At 46.3% G+C, this 21910-nt stretch overlaps 1 protein-coding gene across 4 annotated transcripts in view; it reads left to right on the forward strand.

Annotated features, from left to right (window-relative positions):
* HSD17B3 (hydroxysteroid 17-beta dehydrogenase 3) overlaps positions 1-21910 on the forward strand; it is a 910057-nt gene that overhangs the window by 226270 nt on the left and 661877 nt on the right. The gene's annotated exons all lie outside the window — the stretch shown is intronic.

Below are 21910 nucleotides of genomic sequence, written 5' to 3' on the forward strand. Positions count from 1 at the left end.
TTGCGATCCCTGGTTCCTTGGCCTGTGGGTCCCTGTGAAGGTAACTTAGATTTCTCTTGGGCTTCCTTGGTTGCTCCAAACATGCTTTGACTCCCCATAGCTTGGAGAGTCTCCTGGACCTTGCTGGTCCACATCATGACTGGATTCCTCTGCCCGCATGGGTTGCATTTGCCAAGGCTTGTTGGTGTTCAATCTGGACACTGACCCCTCAGCATTTGACATCCTTTGTGGGAAAGTGCACCTCCGGACTTTGGTCATCATTGACATTTCCTGGTCCCGGTGGCTGCAGAGTCAAGCATCCCATCATCTCACCTGAAGCACCGGACATTGGTGGGTATTCGTCTACCGAGCCCCTGGTCACCCTAAAGTAATCCAGACTCTGTCCCCTCTGCTTTCAGGTTCTTCTCACCTCGGATCCAGGCTTGGATTCCACTGGACACTTTTCATCTTCCCGGTAGCAGCACTTCTTTGAGTCACGCCATTAAAAATCGGCGAAGGTTTCCGACATCACTTGACACCTATGCACCCGGGTCCCCTGGGATAGGTAACACGGGTACTTAGTGTCCTTAAACTGTAATTTCCAAACGCGACATTCCCTTAGAGTTGTACGGAGCTCGCGTCTGTGTTCTCACACTGCACCCGTCCTCCGTGGGTCCCCTGTGTCAGTACTTTGGGTGGTTCCTTGGGGTCCCAGCAATTCTACGTGCTCTAGGCCTTGTGTCTAGTCAAGTCATGGTTGTTATACCACTTTCTTAGTATATGGATCGGTCTACCCCTGGAGCCCGCTGTGTATTGTGCTATTTACTGTCATTCTATTGATTAATAATTGTGTGCCTTGTGCTCTAATCTCGTATAGAGGTTAGTAGAGAGTGTTTAGTAATAAATACATCTATTTTATATATATCGTGTGTGGTTCTCCTTTCTTTTGGTTATTTAGGAGGTTCTAATCTGGTAAAATAGCCTGCTTTACATTCCCTCGAGACTTAGCCTGAAGGCTGCTCTCCACAGCTACCACTAGGTTAGTTTTCTTTAAAGGATGTCTTTGACCTAATCATCAATAGGGGTCATTTAGACTGGTGCAAGGTGCCCACTTTAATTAGTGGACAGCATATACCAGGACAACTTCTCACACACTTTGTTGCAGACATTATTAATTGCATTCATTATTATGCATTCTGTGTTGAGAATATAGGCTATTAGTCCAAGGACTAGACACATTTGTGATGTGGAAGCTAACTGCAAGATCCACAATTCAAGGGCATTTGAGACAGAGAAAGGGCGATCAAGGAAAAGGTTTGCAGGTGAAAGTTCTTAAAGGCAGTTACATTGGAGTGGACTCATATTAGCAAGCCAGTTCACGAAGGTAACTCTAAATGTACCGATCCCCGCCTAGACATAACTCTCCACTTAGATGCTATTCACAAATCCCATGGGAAGATTTACACCTAGCAATAGGAGTATGGTTTGTTACCACTTACATGAGGGTGTAAGGACACATACAACTCAAAATACAACTGGAAAGTTACTATGGGTAACTTTTGGGTGTATACTAGGCACACCTCACATAACCATAGTTCTACATAGCGAAAGCAGAAATGGGCGCCTAGGTAAGCTAGAACTACGAATTGGAGAGAACAGGCATCATACTTGGAAAATCACACACATCTAGCAATAATTACCACTGCAAGCACAAACATTGAAATCACCATCCTGGGCTCTGCACTCTTTCCCTTTTGCTGCAAGGTGAGCCAGACACCAGCCACAGTCGTCATGATGCAGTTCATCCTTCATTAAAAGGAAGAGGATCTTCACTGTGGTGGAGGCAGAACTTGTAGTTAATTTTGTAGTGGATAGACCACAATAGTGATCTGCATAGTCTGCATCTACACAACCTCAGTGGAATGGGTACCATGTAGCAGGTGGTGACAGACACTGTGAATGCATTGGGTTGTTGAGGTGCATACTCCAGGTCACACCAAAAATGGAAGGATGAGAGCAGATGGGCAAAGGCTCTTTCTGGCAGTTGACTTGGATCCTTACTCTATTGAACCCCACCAATGAGCGTATCCTCCCACCATGCACCCTGCCCTCCTATATAGCCTTCCCATTCCATGGAATCCCAACATCAAGCTAGGCAACCTCTACCTTTCAAACGGCTCGCGACTCGCAACTCAAGTCATCCTTTTCGCAAACAGCAGACATCTACCCTTCATACACAGTCCATCAAGTAGGGCATATATAACACATAAGCCAGTGACACACAGCCTGTCCCATGTGACTATAATAATATTGATACCTTCTAACTTTCCTTTCCACATCAGAACTGACGTCACAACACATTCTTCTCACCCTGCCAACTATGCGTCACTGCTAGAATTGTCACAAACACTCAAGTGAGAAGTGTCCAGCTTCGATTTTCTTTGCTCAACACTGCCATAAAGGACAGTAGTCTGCATTTGCTGAGACAATGTCCTCATCACATATGGAATATGTGAGTGAATAAGCTTCAAATATGTACAGGTCCGTCATGTAGTTTCCTCCTTTGAGGGCGCTGTGTTGCCAGTGCCTCCGTCACCTGCTTTTTGATGTTCCTCTGTATACACTGCCCAGTGGAATAGCCTATGGACATTAGACAGATGTCAGAGCCTGGTAAATCAACATCAGTATCAAATCTATATAAAAAGATAATATTCTAGGCATGTCTACCTCTGCATATGTGTGAGGATATGCAACTGTGAATCAATGACAAACCAATGAGTTGATGTTTAGCATGTCACCCTAACAGGTGCAATTGGTGAACTACCAGGTCTGATGCCTGTGTTCTTAAATGCATAACATAAACCCCAGAATTTTTGAACTTCATTGGTAAATAGATTTGTATGTCATCCACTAAATCTGCCCATGTACCCACTACAGGCAAATATAAGACTAATATGTCCTTTGTCACATACCTACCACATTCTCATGTCACATGAACATCTGCTGCAGAATAACACATTTGTTCCTGTAACTGTCATCCAGGATATGGCTCTGTGGTTGTTCAGTCCGTGTGTAACATTTATATCCATCTTTTTCACATATTATTTGTGTGGCTATACTTCAATACTCAGTATTGCCACTCTCCAAGCTGCAGTGGCACAATGTTCCCTGTTGACCATACTACAGACCACCATTAGCCCAGATCAGTGGATATCGTTCAAGCAACAATTCAGCCCTCCACCATCACTCGCTCAAGTACGTTCTGTGGTCCTAGACCAGCTCCTACAGTGTACGTCTATATGCGTCTTTATTGACCCCCTCGATCATCTAAAAAAATAGCAGGTCCAATTATTAACTTGTCCATATGTAAGAAATATGCTATGTTTTTACACTTCTATCAGTTGTCCCAGTCACTGTCATAAATCTGACATCGCTCTTTTTCAGCTGTTGCATCAACTGACAAGTCCACAGCCACTGGCAGGCAGCAATAGTCACTAGTTGACGTCACTGTGTTTGTCCAGACAGGAAGCAATAGGTGACATTACCAGGTACAATCCTATTGTGTGCCCATGGCTCTATACCAAGCACCAGTACCAATATAATGCTGCTTCTCTGTTGAAGTGTCATGTGTACCTTTATGTTACATTGCATCTGTTGCTGTTTGAGAAAGTATGCTTCTACACACTTACTAATGTCAAAATACCAGCTGTCATTTCTTTTCCATTGCGGCACATGGGGATGATGAGCCTGACATAGATGTGATTCCACCCACAAAAAAAGGATGGTGGTCAATCTCAGGACAGCGCTCACTGGCCCAGAACTCTACCATCACTGAAAGCTCTAACACAGCAAAGGAAGAAGGGACTGTATGCCCCATGCATGATGACAGCTAACAGACCACCTCAGTGCCAGACTCCCTTATGAGGTAGTCTCCTCGATTGGAAGTCCTGAGGAACAAAGAAAGACGCCACAGATGCTAGTCCTGACTTTGGAAAACTCATCTCAACTCTCCACCAACCCTGCAGGTCATCCAGTTGACTACTTCCTTCAACCCAGTAACAACCCCAGACTTCTATCCATCTTCTAATGCAAAGGAAACTCCAGGTGAAGCATGGATATCTCTCTTTGATACATTTCTATCTCTCAGTCTTCCAGGTGATGACTCTGGATCTGGAGGAAAAGAAGGTTGCTATATCAGCTGCCAATAATTGATATGGTGTGTAGTCCTAAGTGATTGTGGGGAATCCCCATTATCCTCAACCTGATGTAGTGGACGTCAGTGACTGATGCTCCTGTAGTCATCAACTTCAACCACCACCCCATTAACACTGCAATAACCATTTGCTCCCCATTTTAACAATTCACCAGCTAACTACATGTGTCAACACATTCACCACTGTACGTATGTATAAACAGAGTCCATGCGCTCATTTGAGAATTAAATTGGTTTTGCACATACCTTTATTTTGAGTATGCATTTGTATCTGTGTGTAAGTATGGGAGAATTTTGCAACTCTAATGTAAGGTGTGAACAAATCCTATCATGTGCGAAGTTCCCTCTGGTCATCACATACACACATATATCAGCAGACATTCTCATTCAGAGAGAACAAAAGGAAACATAATCAAGGTAGAACTATAATATAATATTGTTTCTATAATCTGTAGTTAAAAATGTTAAATCAAGGGCATGCAGTCGAAAAGTAGGTTACAGGGGTTAGGTGAAAACTGTCCTCAAGGAGGAACATACCTAACTAAAATAGTTCATGAGTCTGGATTGAGAAACTAAAGTTGGAGAGCTGAGCAAAGCAAGATAAACATCAGCCCTGTTGACCAGCCTGCAATTGGTTAATAAACTTTTGACTCCTGCTGACAACACATAAATGAGAGGCTGGGGGAAGGTACACAGAAGAGGGCTTAAGGGTGCTAGGAGCCCTACTGTAATGAGTATGTTCCTGGCTGGTCTCATGCAGGGTGTACACTTCCTGTATGCCTTAGACCTCTACCTGGTGACATTTTGTGAGGGATTGCTCCTGCTTCTGTGTGGGCTCCCTCTCGCCCTCCCTTGGGTTGTCATCATCATCATTTGACTCCACCTATGTAGTGGAGTTTGGCAGTGGCAGCACTTCAATCAAGGTTCTTCTACACCTTTGCCCTAAATCCTTTGACCACGTTTGCTTTCTGTCTACCAGGCGCAAAGGAAAAGGGAAGAGTGGGAAAGGCTCTATCATAGATTAACATTTTCATTTGTCTTCGTGGAACTATGTGCTAAGCTTCCAAGTTCACAATGGTTAGATATCTGTGCTATGTAAGGTTGATGTTCCACAAACAAGGATAAGTGGAGGTCATCAAGGCCAAACAACTAAGCTGCAGTTGCACATTCCCTCATCCCCTCATCCATTAACCACGAGGAATTTGGTCTGGAATACTCAGATGAAATGGTAGCTGAAATACTTAGAGCTGACTATGGGTCTTAATGTCATGCTGGTGACTGGGAACCTCTATGGAATATAACATGGCATCAGATCAAACCTGAAAAAGAGTGGAGCCTTAGGACAACAGTAACCCTGGCCACATGTAAGAAACATCTAGAAGAAATCAATTAACCGAACCAATTTAAAACTTTCTGGACCATGTCAAAGGTTACAAGGTAAAAAGGAATGTAGAAAAATTTACACAAACGACTACTTATTCCTCTGTGCCAGCTAGACCTGGTAGTGGAAAGGCGGGTCTCCCCAGGTCAGTACACCGGACGGGTGTGCGGTGTGTATGGTAACTCAGGCCCAGGGGCAGGACTTCTTCCGCCCAGTAGCTCTCATATCCCTGGAATGGTGTGGGGAGCTGACAAAGAGGAGGGTCCCCAGATGCCCATTGACTACATTCTGGGGAATGAGTTGCCACCGGTATTTGAAGACCTGAGAGGGTGTCTTCCCAGTGTTCCCTGAAAGCTCTGATTTCTGGGTGCACCACTCTCAAATGGATGATACAGAGGCCCAGATACAGGGGAAGGGAGGAGAAAGGCTTACCCCTGACCCATGCTCAGCCTCAGTGTACAGAACAGACCCTGGACTGGAGAACCATTCTCAGGTTACCTCCACTGGGCTGGTGGGAAGAGAGTGGGATAAGGGTGCCTAATTTCCGGGAGCTTTTGTCCCTACTCCGAGAATCCTCAGGGATCAGAGAACCCTGGACGTCCTGGAGCCTGGCTCTTGACACTAAAAGCAGTCATTGGCATCTGTTGGCTGCTGCCCTTATTATTAATTTTCCTTGGGGTGGGAATAGAAGTCTGACGGACCCAAAGGGAGGACTGGCCTGCATCACTGTCTACCTACTGGGATGCATCAGTGAGCAGGTTATGATTAGGTGCTTCACAGATGGGGTCCACAGGTGAGAAGAATGATTCCCTAAGGGTTAGTTCAGTGGCTCAAGAGAGTGGGCTGTGGGATCCAATTGAATTCAGAGGGGCATAGAACTGGCAAGGGCAGGAAAGCCCATCCAACTATTGATTTGTCTCCCCTGGCTTCTGACTGGAGGGTAATTGTGTTAGACTTGGCCCTCTCTGTAGGTTCAGTTCCCCAAACTTTTTGCCTTTACCCCGCCTGCTTTGCTGAATTTGTTTTTGTTGGCCTTTGGACTCTGTACACTTTACCCCTGCTAACCAGTGCTAAAGTCCTTGTGCTCTCACATGGTAACATTGGCTTACAGCCAGGTGGCACATTTAATTTATTTGTAAGTCCCTAGTAAAGTGGTACTACATGTACCCAGGGCCTGTAAAATAAATGCTACTAGTGGCCCAGCAGCACTTACTGTGCTGCCCACTTAAGTAGCCTTTTTGAACATGTCTCAGGTCTGCCATTGCAGCGAGTATGCAGTTTGGAACTGTTAATTCGATTTGGCAAAATAAACCTCTTGCCTGGCCTTAAACTCCCATTTTAATGCATATAAGTCAATTCTGGGCTTGGCCCTAAGCAGCCCATAGGTCAGGGAGCATTGTATATATGTCCTGGTAGTAAAAAACTCCTAAACTTGTTTTACACTACTACGAGGCCTACCTCTGATATAGGTCAGCAAAGGTCTGCCATCCTAGAGCGCGAGTGCGTGTAGAGCTGCCCTTATCCTCCAACACAGGAATTTGTGGATTCTGTGCAAGTGTGATTGAGGGGCTATAGAGAACCGAGTGATGTGCACAAGTGCAAAGTTTGTCCCAGGCCCATCGCTACATGTCTGGTGTGTGTATGATAGCCTGATGGCCCCTGAAGGGTTTATACAGGGCCACTGCCCATGGCAAGAGTGCAAAGGTCTCGGCCTCTATGGCAATATGGGGTTGGGAGGGGGTCGGGAGTATCCAATGGTGTTGGTAATTGTGCTTGTGCCCAAACAACATAGAGTGCCAAGTCTGGAGCCCCAAGTCTGGCCTGCGTAAATGCCAGTGTAAGCAACTCCCATGCTATACGCAGTTGCTTTCCGGCCCAGACCAGGTAGATCAGCGAGGATCTTAGGGATTTCAGAAATGATTGAGTGGGCTGTAGGGGGAGATCAATAAACAAATATAAATATTTAGGCAGCACAATCATTTTAGCTATAGCGATACAACCAGCCAGGGAAATGGGGAATTGAGACCAGACCACCATCTTTCCCTACAACCAGGCCACCGCATGGCCAACATTCATGTCCCAGAGTTCCTGAATGTTAGTGCTAAACCAGATCCCCAAATATCGTACGGGCCGTCTACCCATTGAATGGGATAGTCTGGTTCAGAAGTGGGGAAGTTGGGGTAAGGGGGAGTAGGGTCGACTTGGACCAGTTGATATGCATCCCTGAAAGACCCCCTAATTTGGTGAGTTCCCAAAGAACCAGGTTGAGGTTATCTAGCGGGTCACAGAGGTAGAGGATGATATTGTCAGCGTAATGCGATATAATAATGTCTCTCATGTTGTCTGATTCTGGCTGCTAGGGGTTCCATAGCGATGGCGAATAGCAGGGGCGACAGAGGACATCCCTGCCTGGTGCCACGTGTAATTTTGAATGGAGCTGATTTCAATCCATTGGCGTGGAGTCTAGCAGTTGGTTGTGAATACAACAGCCTGATCTGTGTAATGAATAAAGGACTGAGGCCTAGCCTGGCCAGAATGGTAAAGATGTAGGGCCATTTGAGCGAGTTGAAGGCCTTGGTGGCGTCCAGAAAGGCTGCCAGTGCTGGAGTGTGCGGGTCTAGGTGATGTAAGAGGGAGAAAAAGGTCCATAGGTTGTGGGAAGTAGAGCGCCCCGGTATGAAGCCGGATTGGTCTGGCCGAACAATTAAAGGTAGTAGGGGTTGGAGCCGGCTCGCAAGGAGTTTAGCATATATTTTGTTGTCTATGTTGATGAAGGAAAGAGGTCAGTAAGAATCACATTTATTGGGTGGTTTACCAGGTTTAAGGAGAGTGGAAATAACCTTTTCTCTTGTTGTAGGCAGGAGTGTGCTGTTGCCTAGGGAATCGAAATACATTTCCGCAAGATGTGGTGCTAGTATGGTGGCAAAGGTCTTATAGAACGTGGTAGTCAGGCCATCATGGCCAGGAGCTTTGTCCAGTGGGAGGCTTTTTATGACACACACTATGTAATCTTCGGTAAAGGGTTCGTCTAAGTATTCCCTATGTGCATTCCCAAGCCATAAAAGTTCTAGCGAGTCCAAATACGTAATGAGGTCAGATTCTATTTGTGGTGTGAAGGAGTTGTATAGCGCAGAGTAGAATTTAGTTAGATGTTTGTGAACCTCCCTGGGACCCCTGATCGGTTTGTCGTTATCTTGCAGAAGCTCTGTGACATGGGGGAACAACGAGAAGGTTTTAGGAGATTTGCAAGTGTTTTTTCCGGGAGGGTCTCCTTCTCTGTACCTCCTAGGAGTGGCATATTTCCAAAGAAATTAAAGTTCCCTGGCAAGCTTCTTCATTAAAGTCGGAAATTTTGCCCACGTATAGTGCAGTCTCCAGACTTCAGGTGAGGTGGGAAAAATCCTACATTTTTCCCCTTAGTGTCTGGCGTGGAGCCCGCTTCCCTAGACGTAGGCGAGGGCCTAATTCACTGGGAGCTCACCTCCTTTCACTAACTTGCCAACTGCATGTATTACAAGGTGCAGAACTTGCTTGACGGGAACCTGACAACAGCGGTCTCGACACTCCAGTCTCAGGTGACCCTTTGGCAGTCACACCCATTGCCTATAATGGGCTGCATTATGGTCTCCAAGATGGTGATATTCCCCTGCCTTCTGTACTATTTGCCAACCTTCCAGTCGTTCTTCACTGGAAGTCCTTTCAGGAGCTACACAAGCTTCTAGGTGATCTAATCTGTAACACCTCTAGGAGGAGATTGTCCCTCTTGAAATTGCAGCTCCCACATATTCACGGATGTCTTGGGGCCTGCAACTTTAAATATTATTCCATGGCAGCTCAACTGCAAGAGTCATCCTATTGGCTTCTGGATCGCCACCGCGAGGAAACTTGTATGACAGGGCCTTTACTCACCAGAACTGAATTATTGTTGCTACTGACTGGGGACCAAGCCTAATAGCAGCCACCCCTTACTCCTTTAGGTGGGCCTTGCCTGCCCTTTCAAACTTTGAGAGATACAAAAGATAATCCTCCACATACACCCACAATGCCTTCTCCTGGCCTATAGACAAAGCAGGACCTCTCCCCAGAGCAAGAACTACAGGCCTGGAATAAGGCTGGGATTTAATTCAAAATGGTCAAATCTACACATTCCCATCCCTAATGGGACAAAAGGGAATGCAAGTGGAGCAATGTCTCCTCTATGCTTCCCTAAAAGGTACCCTGAGGGATACCCATCCATCGTATGGAACCGGCCACTACTGCAAGCCCTACACATGCTTGTCAGTTGTCCCAGATTAATCAGCTGACTCACTAACACTCTAGTGGCTCAGGCACACACTATGTTGATGTCTTGGAGGGACACCTATGAGACAGAGTTCGAATGACCATTCCATGATAGAGAGTGAGATAATATGTTAGCATACACCAGGAAAGTTGCTGAATGCCCGGCTTCATCTTACACAGTTCTATTTAATCTAAATGGCCTACTTCTCATCAAGGTGCAGCACCCAGACCTTTGCAATAGGTGTGGTGTTCCCGCAGTAGACATGAAGCAAGTATTGTTGAACTGCCTCCAGCTGCGCCCCTGCCTGGATGATGTACTTCATAAATGTGAGAGGTTCACAGGCATACAAGGATGACGATAGCCCTAGAGATATACTGCAGGTCCTATCGGCAAAAAGGTTGCAGTGTGTTTCTTTGATCTTGCTCTCATTGTTGCCAAAAGGAACATAACCGTGAAGTGGAAACTTCTGGTGCCCCCTTTGGCCAAAGCTTGGTCCCAGGCACTATGCCACTGGGTAAGGGCTGAGGCGTAGCTTAGCGTTTATGCTGCTGCGCCATTCCCCAGGACTGAGAGGCATTACTTTTGGGGTGGACCGACCCCCTGAACACAGCAACTTTGTGGCTGAGACACCTGAATCCGTGCCCAGTCCCTCAATCAGTGACACTAACTCCACCTTCCCCCCCACCGATCTCCCCATTACCCTAGATGAACGTCTTGGGCCACCTTTCAACACTGAGCAGTAGCATTACATATTGGTTGAATCCGCTCTATATAAAACTGCCATCCAGGAGTTCAACTTTGTCCCCCTATTCCACCAGCCTCTTGGAGCATACACAGCTCCCTTAATACTAGTTGTCGGACCCACAGGGCTTGAAAACCATATCATCCTACCTCCACCCTTACTGGATAGCGGATCCTGCCTCGGGGGCTGCTGTTGGGCAAAGTGGCCAAGTCATCATTTGCCTAGACCCACATTACAAGCTACTGTCCTCAGAGGTCCCAACATCATCATATTCATGATGTAATGCTCTGGTATAATATATAAGTTGTAAGAAAAAACAATAAAAATGTTTTTTTATTTTTACATGGTTGTACACATTTTGTTATGTTTAGGTTACACATAAAATGGCTTGGAGACATGTAGCTGGTAGAACACAAAGATACTATGCATACATGAATGCTAACTGTATTACGTGAATATTTATGTTACACTTGTATATTTTCTGATGCCAATATAAATACATTTAAAACCAAAACAGGTGTAAGGAACTGCCTCTTATTGTATGATCAGTCTCAAATATTTTGGACTAATGCTGCTGGTCTTTCAATTCGTGCTAACCAGACCTCAGTGCCAGTGTTTTAACCCCTTGCACTGTGTATGTTAAATTGGCTGACCCCGATTGGTATAAGCTGGCTTACTTACAAGTCATTGGTATATGGTACCAAGGGAACCCAGGGAATGTAAGACAGAATGTCAGCCAGGGCTGCAGCACTGAATGTGCCGCTCTGTGTGTGACCAAGTGCAAAAATGGCTCCCGGCCTGAAACTGCAGTTTGGAAGTGTAGTTTTAAACTGCTAGTTCGACTTTGCCATGTAAATCAATGGGAAAGCCCCAACTTCCCCTAACAATATATTTAAATCTCCCCTTAAGAAGGCCTGTGGAGCTCTGAGGCAGGGATCTGTGTATTATTGTGGGATACTTGTAAAGCGCACTGTTACTCTACCCGAGTGTCCTGGCGCTGTAGACCGCTGGGGAACCCGTCCTGGTTTTCCCTGTGAGATGGTCCCTTTCTGGGTATCTCCAGGGTGAAACCAGGCATCCCCGGCGTCTGTGGGGGGCCGTTGTAGAGATGAGGCAAGCTTAATGCCCAGAGTTACCGAGTGTGTTCCCTGGTTTGAGTAGGCACTGAGGCGAGAATTATCGAGTCCGTTGACCCTGGTCCAAGACCCTGCCGCGTCGGGAATTGAACCCTGGTCCCGGGCCGTTCTAGGCTTACAGGTCTGCCGCCTCTAACCAGTGAGCCACACCTCTCCACAGGTATTAAGTGGGACATATACTTTTTATGTGTTCTGACAACAAAACTTCCAATTTGAAGCTTTAGTTGTGGAAAAGTTAGTAGTCCCATTGGCTAACACAGAGTTACCAGCTGATCACTCAGCCCGGATAACTTGTGAATGGGACTACTAAGTGGGGTACTTCAAGGTATCAAATTAATCGTGGCATTAAACCCGACTTTATGCTCAAGTCGAATTTAATGTCACTTTTATAGAAAAACTACTTTTAGAAAGTTGCCACTTCGTAGCCCAGTTTGTCCAGGGCCTCACACGGTAGCTGGCCACCAGACAGCATTCTGCCCTCCTGGGAAGTAGTGTGAACGACTCCCAGGCTCAGGAATAATAGTAGACTGATACAAAGGGAAGTGTTACCTCCTTCTTGCAGGAAGTCACTCAGGGTGTTAGCCATAGAAGTAAGATTCAAAGGTGGAGCAACCTTTGAATCTTGCGATCACACTCCCCTTTGTTCCCCTTTGTTCAGGTAGGCAGGCTGGTGGTGGGAACAGAGAGGGAAGACCAGTGCTTAAATTGTTTTTCCCGCAGGCGTGTAGCCCACATGTAGCCACACCTCTAGGGTGGGCAACCAGGATCCTAATGTCCAAGATAGGGTTTTGACATGTGGAGAGTGAGTAGAATTGTGCACTCTGGGATTGCTAGATGCCACACATCCCAGGGATCGTGGTAGCTCATTGGCTAGTGACTGTATCATTCCCCCATAGCTCTTTCTTGGCATAAATATGGCACCCCTCGCACCCTGAACCTCAGATCACGCTGGAATTGGAGAAAGGACTTAAGAAGTACTGCCCTGCTGACCCTTGGACCTGGCAAGAGAGACTGCAAAATCTATTGGACTGCACCTGCCGCAACTTGGGCTAGCAAAGAGAGGACTGTGCCTGTGACTCTATTGGCTCGAGAGAAAGTGACTTTCGAGCCCCAGACCAAAGAAGTGACACCAATGGTAAGCTGGCTGACCCCATAGAACCAGCACGAGGGCAAAGATGAAGAATCCCTATCTGACAAGTTGGTAGTCACATTTCTGGAATTGTCGCTAACCTCCGCTGGGACCTATCTTTGGAGGCCATAAGTTGCACCCAAGTCCGCTGGACCCAGAAGTGCCATCTGAGTACTGATTGGCACACTCCAAGGGACACAAGCCTCCACCAAAGGATACAGCTGGACCCACTGTATACAGAACGTGGTATCAAAGCAGCAGCTGGAATTCTACTGGCTTAAAGAGGACTTTTAGAACCCTTACCTCTGTGGATAAAGTCACCCCACCTCATCCGTGAACTGAGCAATAATCACAAGAACACTCCGGTCAACCGCACAGCACCCAGATAATCCTCAGCATCAGGATCACTCCATTAAAGTTTATGGCAGTTTTGATATAAAGCATGGAACTGGACCTGGAACTGCTTTGGTGGCCAGAGAACTGTCCAAATACTCCTTAGTGGCCCTCCTAAACTTCTCCCTGCTGGATTTGGTTCCCCCCCTCGGGCCGTAGTAACCGGACACAATTCTTTCAAACTTTCAGAAGTTTCTATACTTTACAGTTAGCAATGCTTGTTTGCACTTCGGACTAAAGAGTTGAGATTTGCATTTTACTCTGAAATCTACATCTCCTGACCCCTCTGGTGGATTTAACTCATCTAAAGATTCATCAAAATAAAATCTATTTTTATCAATTGGTGTTGGATTTGTTTGTGTCTGTTGACTTTCTTATTTCGTTGTTTGGTGATTTTAAATGCTTTACACTAGTTACTTTGTTTAATCCTTGCTGCTCGAAGCCACTGCTACCTAGAGTTGGGCTAAAGATTTTTGCAAACGAGCCTAACTGGACCAAAGACAGTTTTGAGAGTGTATTATGTGGTAAAGTCGTACAGCCATACCATATAATACACCACAGTCCTCCCAACTGGCTACTATGATGTTGTCAACTACTTCTGGAGAATACTGGAGCACACCGCGTATGATCATGGCACTTGAACAATGATTTGAGGATACCAAAAGTAAGTCAATTATGATTTGTATGTCTATTTAATCCCAGTTGTACCTCTGCTGGAGCTTGGTGGTTGGACGTCCCAAAGGGGTGAGGTGATGGGAAGAGAGGCCATAACCAGCATCACCTACAACAAAGATGTGATATTTAGTTTACATACATACATGAGAATAACCCAGACATTCTATATAGACTTGCAATTACTATCATGGATGTATTGGACTGCGGTGAAGTGATGAGAGAATATCTTTTTGAAGCCAGTCCCTCTGTAAACTTTTCCTAACAGCCACAAGCCAGTTAAATCCCCACCAACCAGCTTATATGCAATAGCTGACAAGGGGAAAATGAAGCTCTCATGTGTACACACCCAGGAACTTCACCATACACATCCCTGAATCAGCCCCTGGCATCACATACAGCTGGCATACTGAAGGAGTGTCAGCGTTATCTCTTACAGAAATGCTACTGCCTGAAGTGGGGTGGCTAGACTGCCACAATGTAATCAATGGCACTTAAGGCCTGGTGGAACAAGACAATGACTTATGTTTGCCATGCCACTCATTGCCTTTCATCAGTGACGAGGCATGATGATATATTGGTATGCGATTCTCAGTACTTTGTGCAGGCATTGGGAATGTTATCTCTGTGATATGTCAGCCATGTCCCTAGTAGTACTCTGGAAATATCCAGTGGCTGCAAAGTTGAATGCAACCAGTATTTTGACATAGGCATTAATGGCCTGGAGGAGGGCTAGGCTTGAAATTCAGTGGCGGCTGGTGGAATTAAAAAGAAATGGGGTATGCACCACAAGTGCAATTTATGAACTTTGGCGCACATCTGACCTAGTGAGCTTGAAATTTTCTTGAAGGGTTTGGTAGGGTTCTGCCCCACAAGAGCATGTTTGAAGATAGGTGTATAATTATGCATTATGCAACACAATTTCTATATTAAATTGACAAAAAACACAATTCTTACAGCCATTTTTAAAGGAAAATGTAGAAAATAGTGCACAGAATTTCAGGTTTCCAAGCTCCATATTTGAGAGGTAAAGGTGGGTGCGCCATTGAAAGCTTGAGACAGCTGCTTGGCTCTGACTCAACTCGAGGTCCTCTTGGACACTCAAGCCCAAAACGAGCAAAGCCTTTAAATGACATCCGGCTCCTGCCCACTCTCTAACCTTATGCGCCAAAAATTGAAGAAAGAGCACTAACCTTCAGTGTAAGATAGAGCAGGGAGAGACATATCCATTGAATGGTTAATTGTACATAGGGAAACCAAAAACCCAGGGATCAGTCCTGGCTTCCCTATATAGTCAAATTGTGTGATCCTAGGCGTTAGAGTTCGGCTGGTGCACTCAAAATAACAGAAGGTGTCAGACACCTCCCCAGACCTGCACACAGACCCGGGGACACCTGCCCCTGCTCTCCTTTATGCAGAGACCAGCGACTCTCGGGTACTCTCCTGTGAGACCTAACTTTACAAGCTTAAAGTATAAATGCACTTATTGTTCACATCCCAGCAAAGCCTGCCTTGGAACTTTCTAAATCCACGGCCCCAGCTTCTATGTTGGCGTTTACAAACCACCTTTGGGTCTGCCGATGTGAACGTCTGCACCAGGGCACGAGTCCGGGGTACACGCAGGTACACGGCGTCCACCATTATTTTCACAGGGTGGATGCCATCCCCCTGTCAAGAAGTTAGGCCCCACATATGTTGAACTTGTCCCATGTAAGACACTGAGACATGTTCAACAGCGCCTGCACTTTGTCTGCTTTCTATAGTGCCATTATTGGCAACACTCCCCACCCACACAACAACAGAGCATGCATGCTGAATAAATAAATACGCAATACAACTTTTGTTTGGGAAAATATTGCTGCAGGTTTATACCATACAAAAGTAAGCAATATGGTGCGTTATCTTATGGGCGATCCAATGGCAGGCAGCTGTATCCAACCTATGCTGCCATGCCCTTCTGATGAGCCAAGCACTGTGGAGAACCCAATCAGTGCTACACCTTATGGGGTGATCTTCTTTCCGGATCACGTGACACATTGCTTCTTTTTTACTCACGCCCTTTTCAGGGCGGAGCGTAGCAAGGCAAGCCCCCGGTTATTCAGGCCCACAACCGCCCAAAGGACTAACGGGGCGCTGACGCGGTTTTCCAGGAACCTGCCATGAGGCTCCTGGTATTTGGCTCTTGCACCCCTATTGTGCCGCGCAGAGGTACCCTTCTGTACCCATCTGCTTCCAGATCACCCTGTAACTCCACCTGCAACACAAAAACAAACATTACAACATTCCATGAAACTTGCTTGCCACCCCATGCCGGGTAAGCAGTAGGGTGGGAGACGGTGTGCCTGGCGCAACAGAGGACGCCTGAATGGCCGGGGGAGGCATATATACTCTCCCCAGTTCCTCGTTGCGCAGGAAGTGACACACCTAGCAGGCCACAGGCAAACGAGTACTCCTCCCTGAATCCCGTCATCAGAGGGGGTGGGTTGGTGTCCCAATGGCACTAAAGGGCCACCCTCTTAGGGTGGCCCCCTGCGTGGGCCGTGGGCAGCCGCATTCCCAGCAGTAACGTGCAGACAACAGCGAGCCTTTTTTCGCCTCCAGCTGGCCGAAGTTCAGGGGTCATCCAGCCTCCTTTTGTTTGTATATGCTCACTGGGGGCCGCCTGGAACCGACACTTAAATGTCAATGCCACAGAGGGAAACAAAAGCACACAGCATGCCTTCTCTTCACAGGTACTTAAGAGAAACATGTCCCTGTATATAAATGCAGACACTGTAAGACTGTCAGATGGGTTGGTCTGTCCAAGTATTTACACAAATAATTTAAATAGCACTGTTTTATTACTTTTATAGCACTACGTCGTGACGTCATGCTGTCTTTTGCATACTGTCCTACTTGTCAGTACCCCCTCTTCATTTTATAGGACGTGTGCCCTGGTCTGCACCTGTGGTACAGTTCCCCTTTTAAAATGGCGATAATCTTTAGCCCTGAGGTGGGCAGAGAGATTCCAAAGCATACCTGCCACGTCCATGGTGCTGCTGTGCGTCTGGAACACAGTCTAAGCCCCGCCTTGAGACTGCAACTAGTGCCACGCTGTAATTCAACTGCACATCCTGTGCACTACTTTCAAAGGGAAGACGGGTTGCCCTACTGCAAAACTGCACAAACAATGCACTGTGGACAGATGTCACAAATGCACACCTTGTGCCCAGAAGTAAAATAACGGTCTGTACCATTATGTGCACTCTCCGTGCTTTGCAGCTGCAAAACTGCAGGATGTACCCTGGTGTGACATTGTACAATTTGTGCCCTGCTGGAAACTGTACATTTTAAGCTCTACTGCTCAGCAACGCACGAGCTGCTGCACTCGACTCTGAGGTAAATGTATAAGTCGTGCCCTTCAATGTACCAGCATGAATAATTCCCAGCTGCCGTAGACAGAGGAACAACACAGGGTCTGGACAGCCTACTCAACCAGCGCATAAAAAAGCAGAAGGAAAAAAGAAAAGATTCACACGGGAGGAGACAGAAATCAAGAACGAAGAAGTGTGAAAAATGAAGGGAATTTTCGTGACGCAAAATGTGCAGCGATAACAAGTTGCTACATGAAAACTATGATGAGAACATATAAAGAGGGGACAGAGCAAATGTGAAAAAGAAATTCGGCGTGAACTAAAGAAAAAGACCCGGCTAAAAGATCCTGCTCAAGGAGAAAGAAGGGAAAAAAGAGAACGAGAAGAAAGGAGAGAAGAGAAAGATGTAAGGGAAGAAGAATGAAGGAGGAAACGAGTGGAGCCGCATGACCCCACTACTGCAGGCACCTGTGACCGGGGTCTGGAGTGCCACGTGGCAAAGACGTCCTTCTCCCTTCCCCCTGTAAATCATGGCACTGTGCCTGCTCCAGGTTCTTCGGCTGCCCGGGGCGCCTTTTCCAGGCGTCCTCTCTTCGGTTAGGCTCGCACTTATTTACAGCAAGACACGCGACTCCACGCAGACTCCTGCTTAACCTGCAAACCTGTCCTTTCCCAACTCGTCACAGACGTGGTGGGGTTAGTGATGTTTGCTGACCCCACTCCACCCTGTGACACCTAGGGAAAGAGTCTGGGTCTTTTGTGAGGCAGCATTGATTGGCATGCAGCCCCAGGCACTACAGAGAGCTGATGCCCACAGAGCCCGAGGCTGCTAGGAAAAAGTAATAGCGTGTTGGTTCCTGAAGACACCAATGAATGGAAGGACAGGGCTCGTGAAAGGTAAGCCCATGTAGCAAAGGACACATTTGTACACTGTCTAACACGTGCACATAGTGCGCGTGCCTGTAAAAAGTCAATCAATCAATCAAGAAATTTGTATAGCGCGCTACTCACCCGGAGGAGGGGGGTCCGCTACTGCTCGAACAGCCAGTGTCTGGCTTTCACTCATGTTAGTAAGAGACGTAGAATGTCACCTAGGCACTGTATTGTGTAGTGTTGCGCATTCCAAATTTTAATAAAGGAAGATGGATGGTAATAGAGATTACCATCCTCGTGACTGACTGGGAGGGTGGAACCCCTACGCCCAAGCTCACTGGCCACCCCTGACTTTCCCCCTGACATCCAAGGCAAATCCCATACTGAATATGGTTTGCACCAGTGTGTTGAGGTGGGCCCTATGTAATCCTTTGAGTTGTGTAAGAAAACTAGCATCGTGCCTATGTGGAACCAAGATGGGCCACATATATCCTATTTAAGACTACCTTTTAGGTCTTTATATGTACAGCAGCCATAGCTTGTCTGAAACATGTCATCGATGTCTGCTTGAGTAATATATTTCTGTCCCTGCTTAGCAACTATTTGCACTATTTCCATTTTCAACAGCCATGTCTACATTTTCCCTGATTAATTACCTTCTCTTAGGAATCTTTGTCGACATGGAGTGTAAATTATGTTCTGTAATTTTGGTGAGGTGTCCCAGCACACACACACCCTCAGTCTCCAGCTGTGCCACCCTAAGCTGAAGCTCAAAAATGTCTGCTCCACCTTCGGTATCTGTCACGAAAGACTCTCAAGGATTCCGAGCCCCAATTATTTTCAAATAATTCTGTTGCTTCTTTAAGCATGATATTAGGCACCTCACTCTGGAGTGTCTTGGTTCTAACTGCCTTATGCAGGCATTGGTAGGCATCCCACTATGGCGGTGGAGGTCACAACCTCGGTCATCTTGGGGGCCGGCCACCCACTATTGAGGAATCTCCGACTGCCTGCCGGCTATCTCTGTGCTGCAAAGGGAGCATCCATCAAGGCAGTTCCCTTCACAGCATTGAAGTTTGCAAAGCAGATGCCAGGTCTAAAGCACCCAATTGGCAACTGTGTTTGCTCAGAGAAAACAAAACCCCGAAGCAGAAGATTGTTTGTTTCTGTCATAGTATGTAAGCCTCAGGCTAAATTATATGTCAACCCTGTTTTATAATATTTGCCTATTTTTTGTTTATCCCCCTCCGACTCCCCCATAATATTCCATTACTAACATTAGAATAGTGATTATGGCTCCTTGACTATATTGGAGAAAGTTGTACTTCCCCCTATTAATTCTATAACTGAAGATACAATAGCTAATTGGCCTTCCCAGGAGCCACAAAAACCCCTACTGCCTTCCGGGTGCAACTTAAGTCAAGTTGTTTTATGATTTTTGAGGGCAGTAATCATCTTAACCTTCTTATAGAAGAAAATGTGTGTTTGTTTGGCCTTCCTTTCAAGGGGGGTGATTTTTTTTAATTTCAGACCAGGAAACTCAAAAGCAGAAGATAAGCAGCCACAAACAACCAGCACAGAAACACATTGGGTGTGAGTCCCACTCTTTTTAATGTACATATGGCCCCCCTTGCAAAGATTGTTTTGCCATTTGGGGGGCATATAATTACGTATGCTGATGATACCCAATTAGTGGTGACATTCAATCATAAAAGCGGCCCTTCAGCCTGTCTGGGGCCCTGCCTCGAGGAGGTGATGAGATCGATGTGTCATTCCCATCTTAAACTGAACCGGGACAAGACTGAGTTCATGTTGCTCGGTAATCCCTCCCCCCTCGAGGTTGCCTCCATCTGGCCAGCCCTCTGCCGGTTCTCAAATCGGAAATAAAGAGCTTGGGTTTCTGGCTTGATTCTGAATTTAACCTTAAAACTCAAGCCAGGAAGGCAGTTGCCTCCTGTTTTGGCATCTTGAAATTGTTGCGTAAAGTGCTGCCACTGCTTCCCCCTTTAGCAAGGAAGCTCGTAGTCCAGGCGCTTATTTTATGTCGCCTGGACTATGGTAATGCTCTTTATCTTGGTGCCTGTGGTGAGGTTTTAAAAAAACTCCAAACTATGCAAAACTGAGCCGCCCGGACCCTTGAGGGTGTCCGCCCCTAGCCGTCAATCAGCTAAACCCGCACTCAGATCCTTACATTGGCTCCCTATCCAGGAAAGGGTTCATTTTAAAGCTCTGTGCACCACCCACAAGAAGTTTGGGGGTAAGGGACCGGATATTTTCTCATCTTTTGTCCGAACCTATAAAGCTCATAGACAGTTATGCTCTAATGATCTTCATCTGGCATCTGTTCCCAGAATTAGGAGGTCCAGAAGCGGCGGCTGACTTCTTTCCTATAATGCCTCCAAACTTTGGAATACTTTGGAATACCTTCCCGCTGCATCTGCTTAAAGAATGAGACCACTCCATCTTCCATGAGAGGCTTAAGACCTGGCTCTTTCCACACTGATTGCCTTAGCCTATTGCGGTTTTGACCCTAGCGCTGAGATGCCTCCGGGTAACCACTCGCTTTATAAATGCTACTTCGTTTCATTTCATGGGATGATTGGGTCTCAGAAGGTGGGCATACCTAAATATGGCAACTGGTGCTAGGGAGCACAGTGGCATGTGTAGAAGGTAATTTGAGGGGCACAGAGAGTAGGTACTGGGGCACCGAGGTATTTAGATCCTCTGGACGGGTAAGACAAGAAGTTGGATACCTGCCATCAAGAGGCAGCTGTGCTACAGAGTGAATGATTAATGAATATAGGATCTTTTGTGTGTGCTTGTATAAAATTAGAGAAGGCAGATGTAGGTAGGAGACATCTGGAACACTGGGAGGGGATGAAGGTGGCAATTAAAGGGTGCATCTTGGACAGGGCGTGAGGGTGCACATAAGGGTACTTACTACCGTTTGGAGGCTGCAGACAGCTAATATGTGGGGCATAGAGTGATGAGACACCTGTGGTGATTTGGGTGGGCATGGAGAGGGAAGTGTGATAAAGAGAGTGAACATCTAGAGGAACTGATAGAGGGCAATCAATATGGTACACAGAGAAAGGAACTCTGAGGCATAGGAGTTTCTGGTGGCATTTGATGTGGACAAATGAAAGGGAACAAGGAGAGGGGGCATCTGGGACACTTTTAAAGGGTAAAGGGTTTGGTGTAACCTCCCTCATTTGGGGGGCACATGTTGTTGCATTTCGCCAGCCCCCAGAGTACAGAATATAACCAAGTCTTTGCTGATAGAAGGAAAATGCACAGACATCTCACACTCCCCCTTGGGCTACCTTCATTTGGAAGTGATGGGAACACACCATGCCTGCTAGCAATTATGAGGCATTTACACTGTTTCAGCCCCCCAAAGTCAATACACAACAACAGACAATTGTATTAGTTTGGATTTGTTATACTCTAATATATAGTAGACATTATTTATTCAAATCACCATGATTATAATGCAAACATTGGCAAAAGGCAAACAAAATCAGTCAATAGGATAATAACACAGAACATTATGCTTGATATTGAGAATGTCTGCCTCTAATGAAAATGCCAAGGGCTAGATTTATCAGAGTGTTTGTTGGACTTGGCCCTTTTTGCAGGGTCATCCCTGAACTTTTTGCCTTTCTCCTAGCCTTTTTTCTGACATGGTGTTGGTGGTTTTAGGACTCTGGGCACTTTAACACTGCAGTTCGGTGTAAAGTGTGTGTGCTCTCTGTGG

The sequence above is a fragment of the Lissotriton helveticus genome, chromosome 2_1 (assembly GCF_964261635.1).
Source record: "Lissotriton helveticus chromosome 2_1, aLisHel1.1, whole genome shotgun sequence".
Classification (NCBI taxonomy): Eukaryota; Metazoa; Chordata; class Amphibia; order Caudata; family Salamandridae; genus Lissotriton; species Lissotriton helveticus.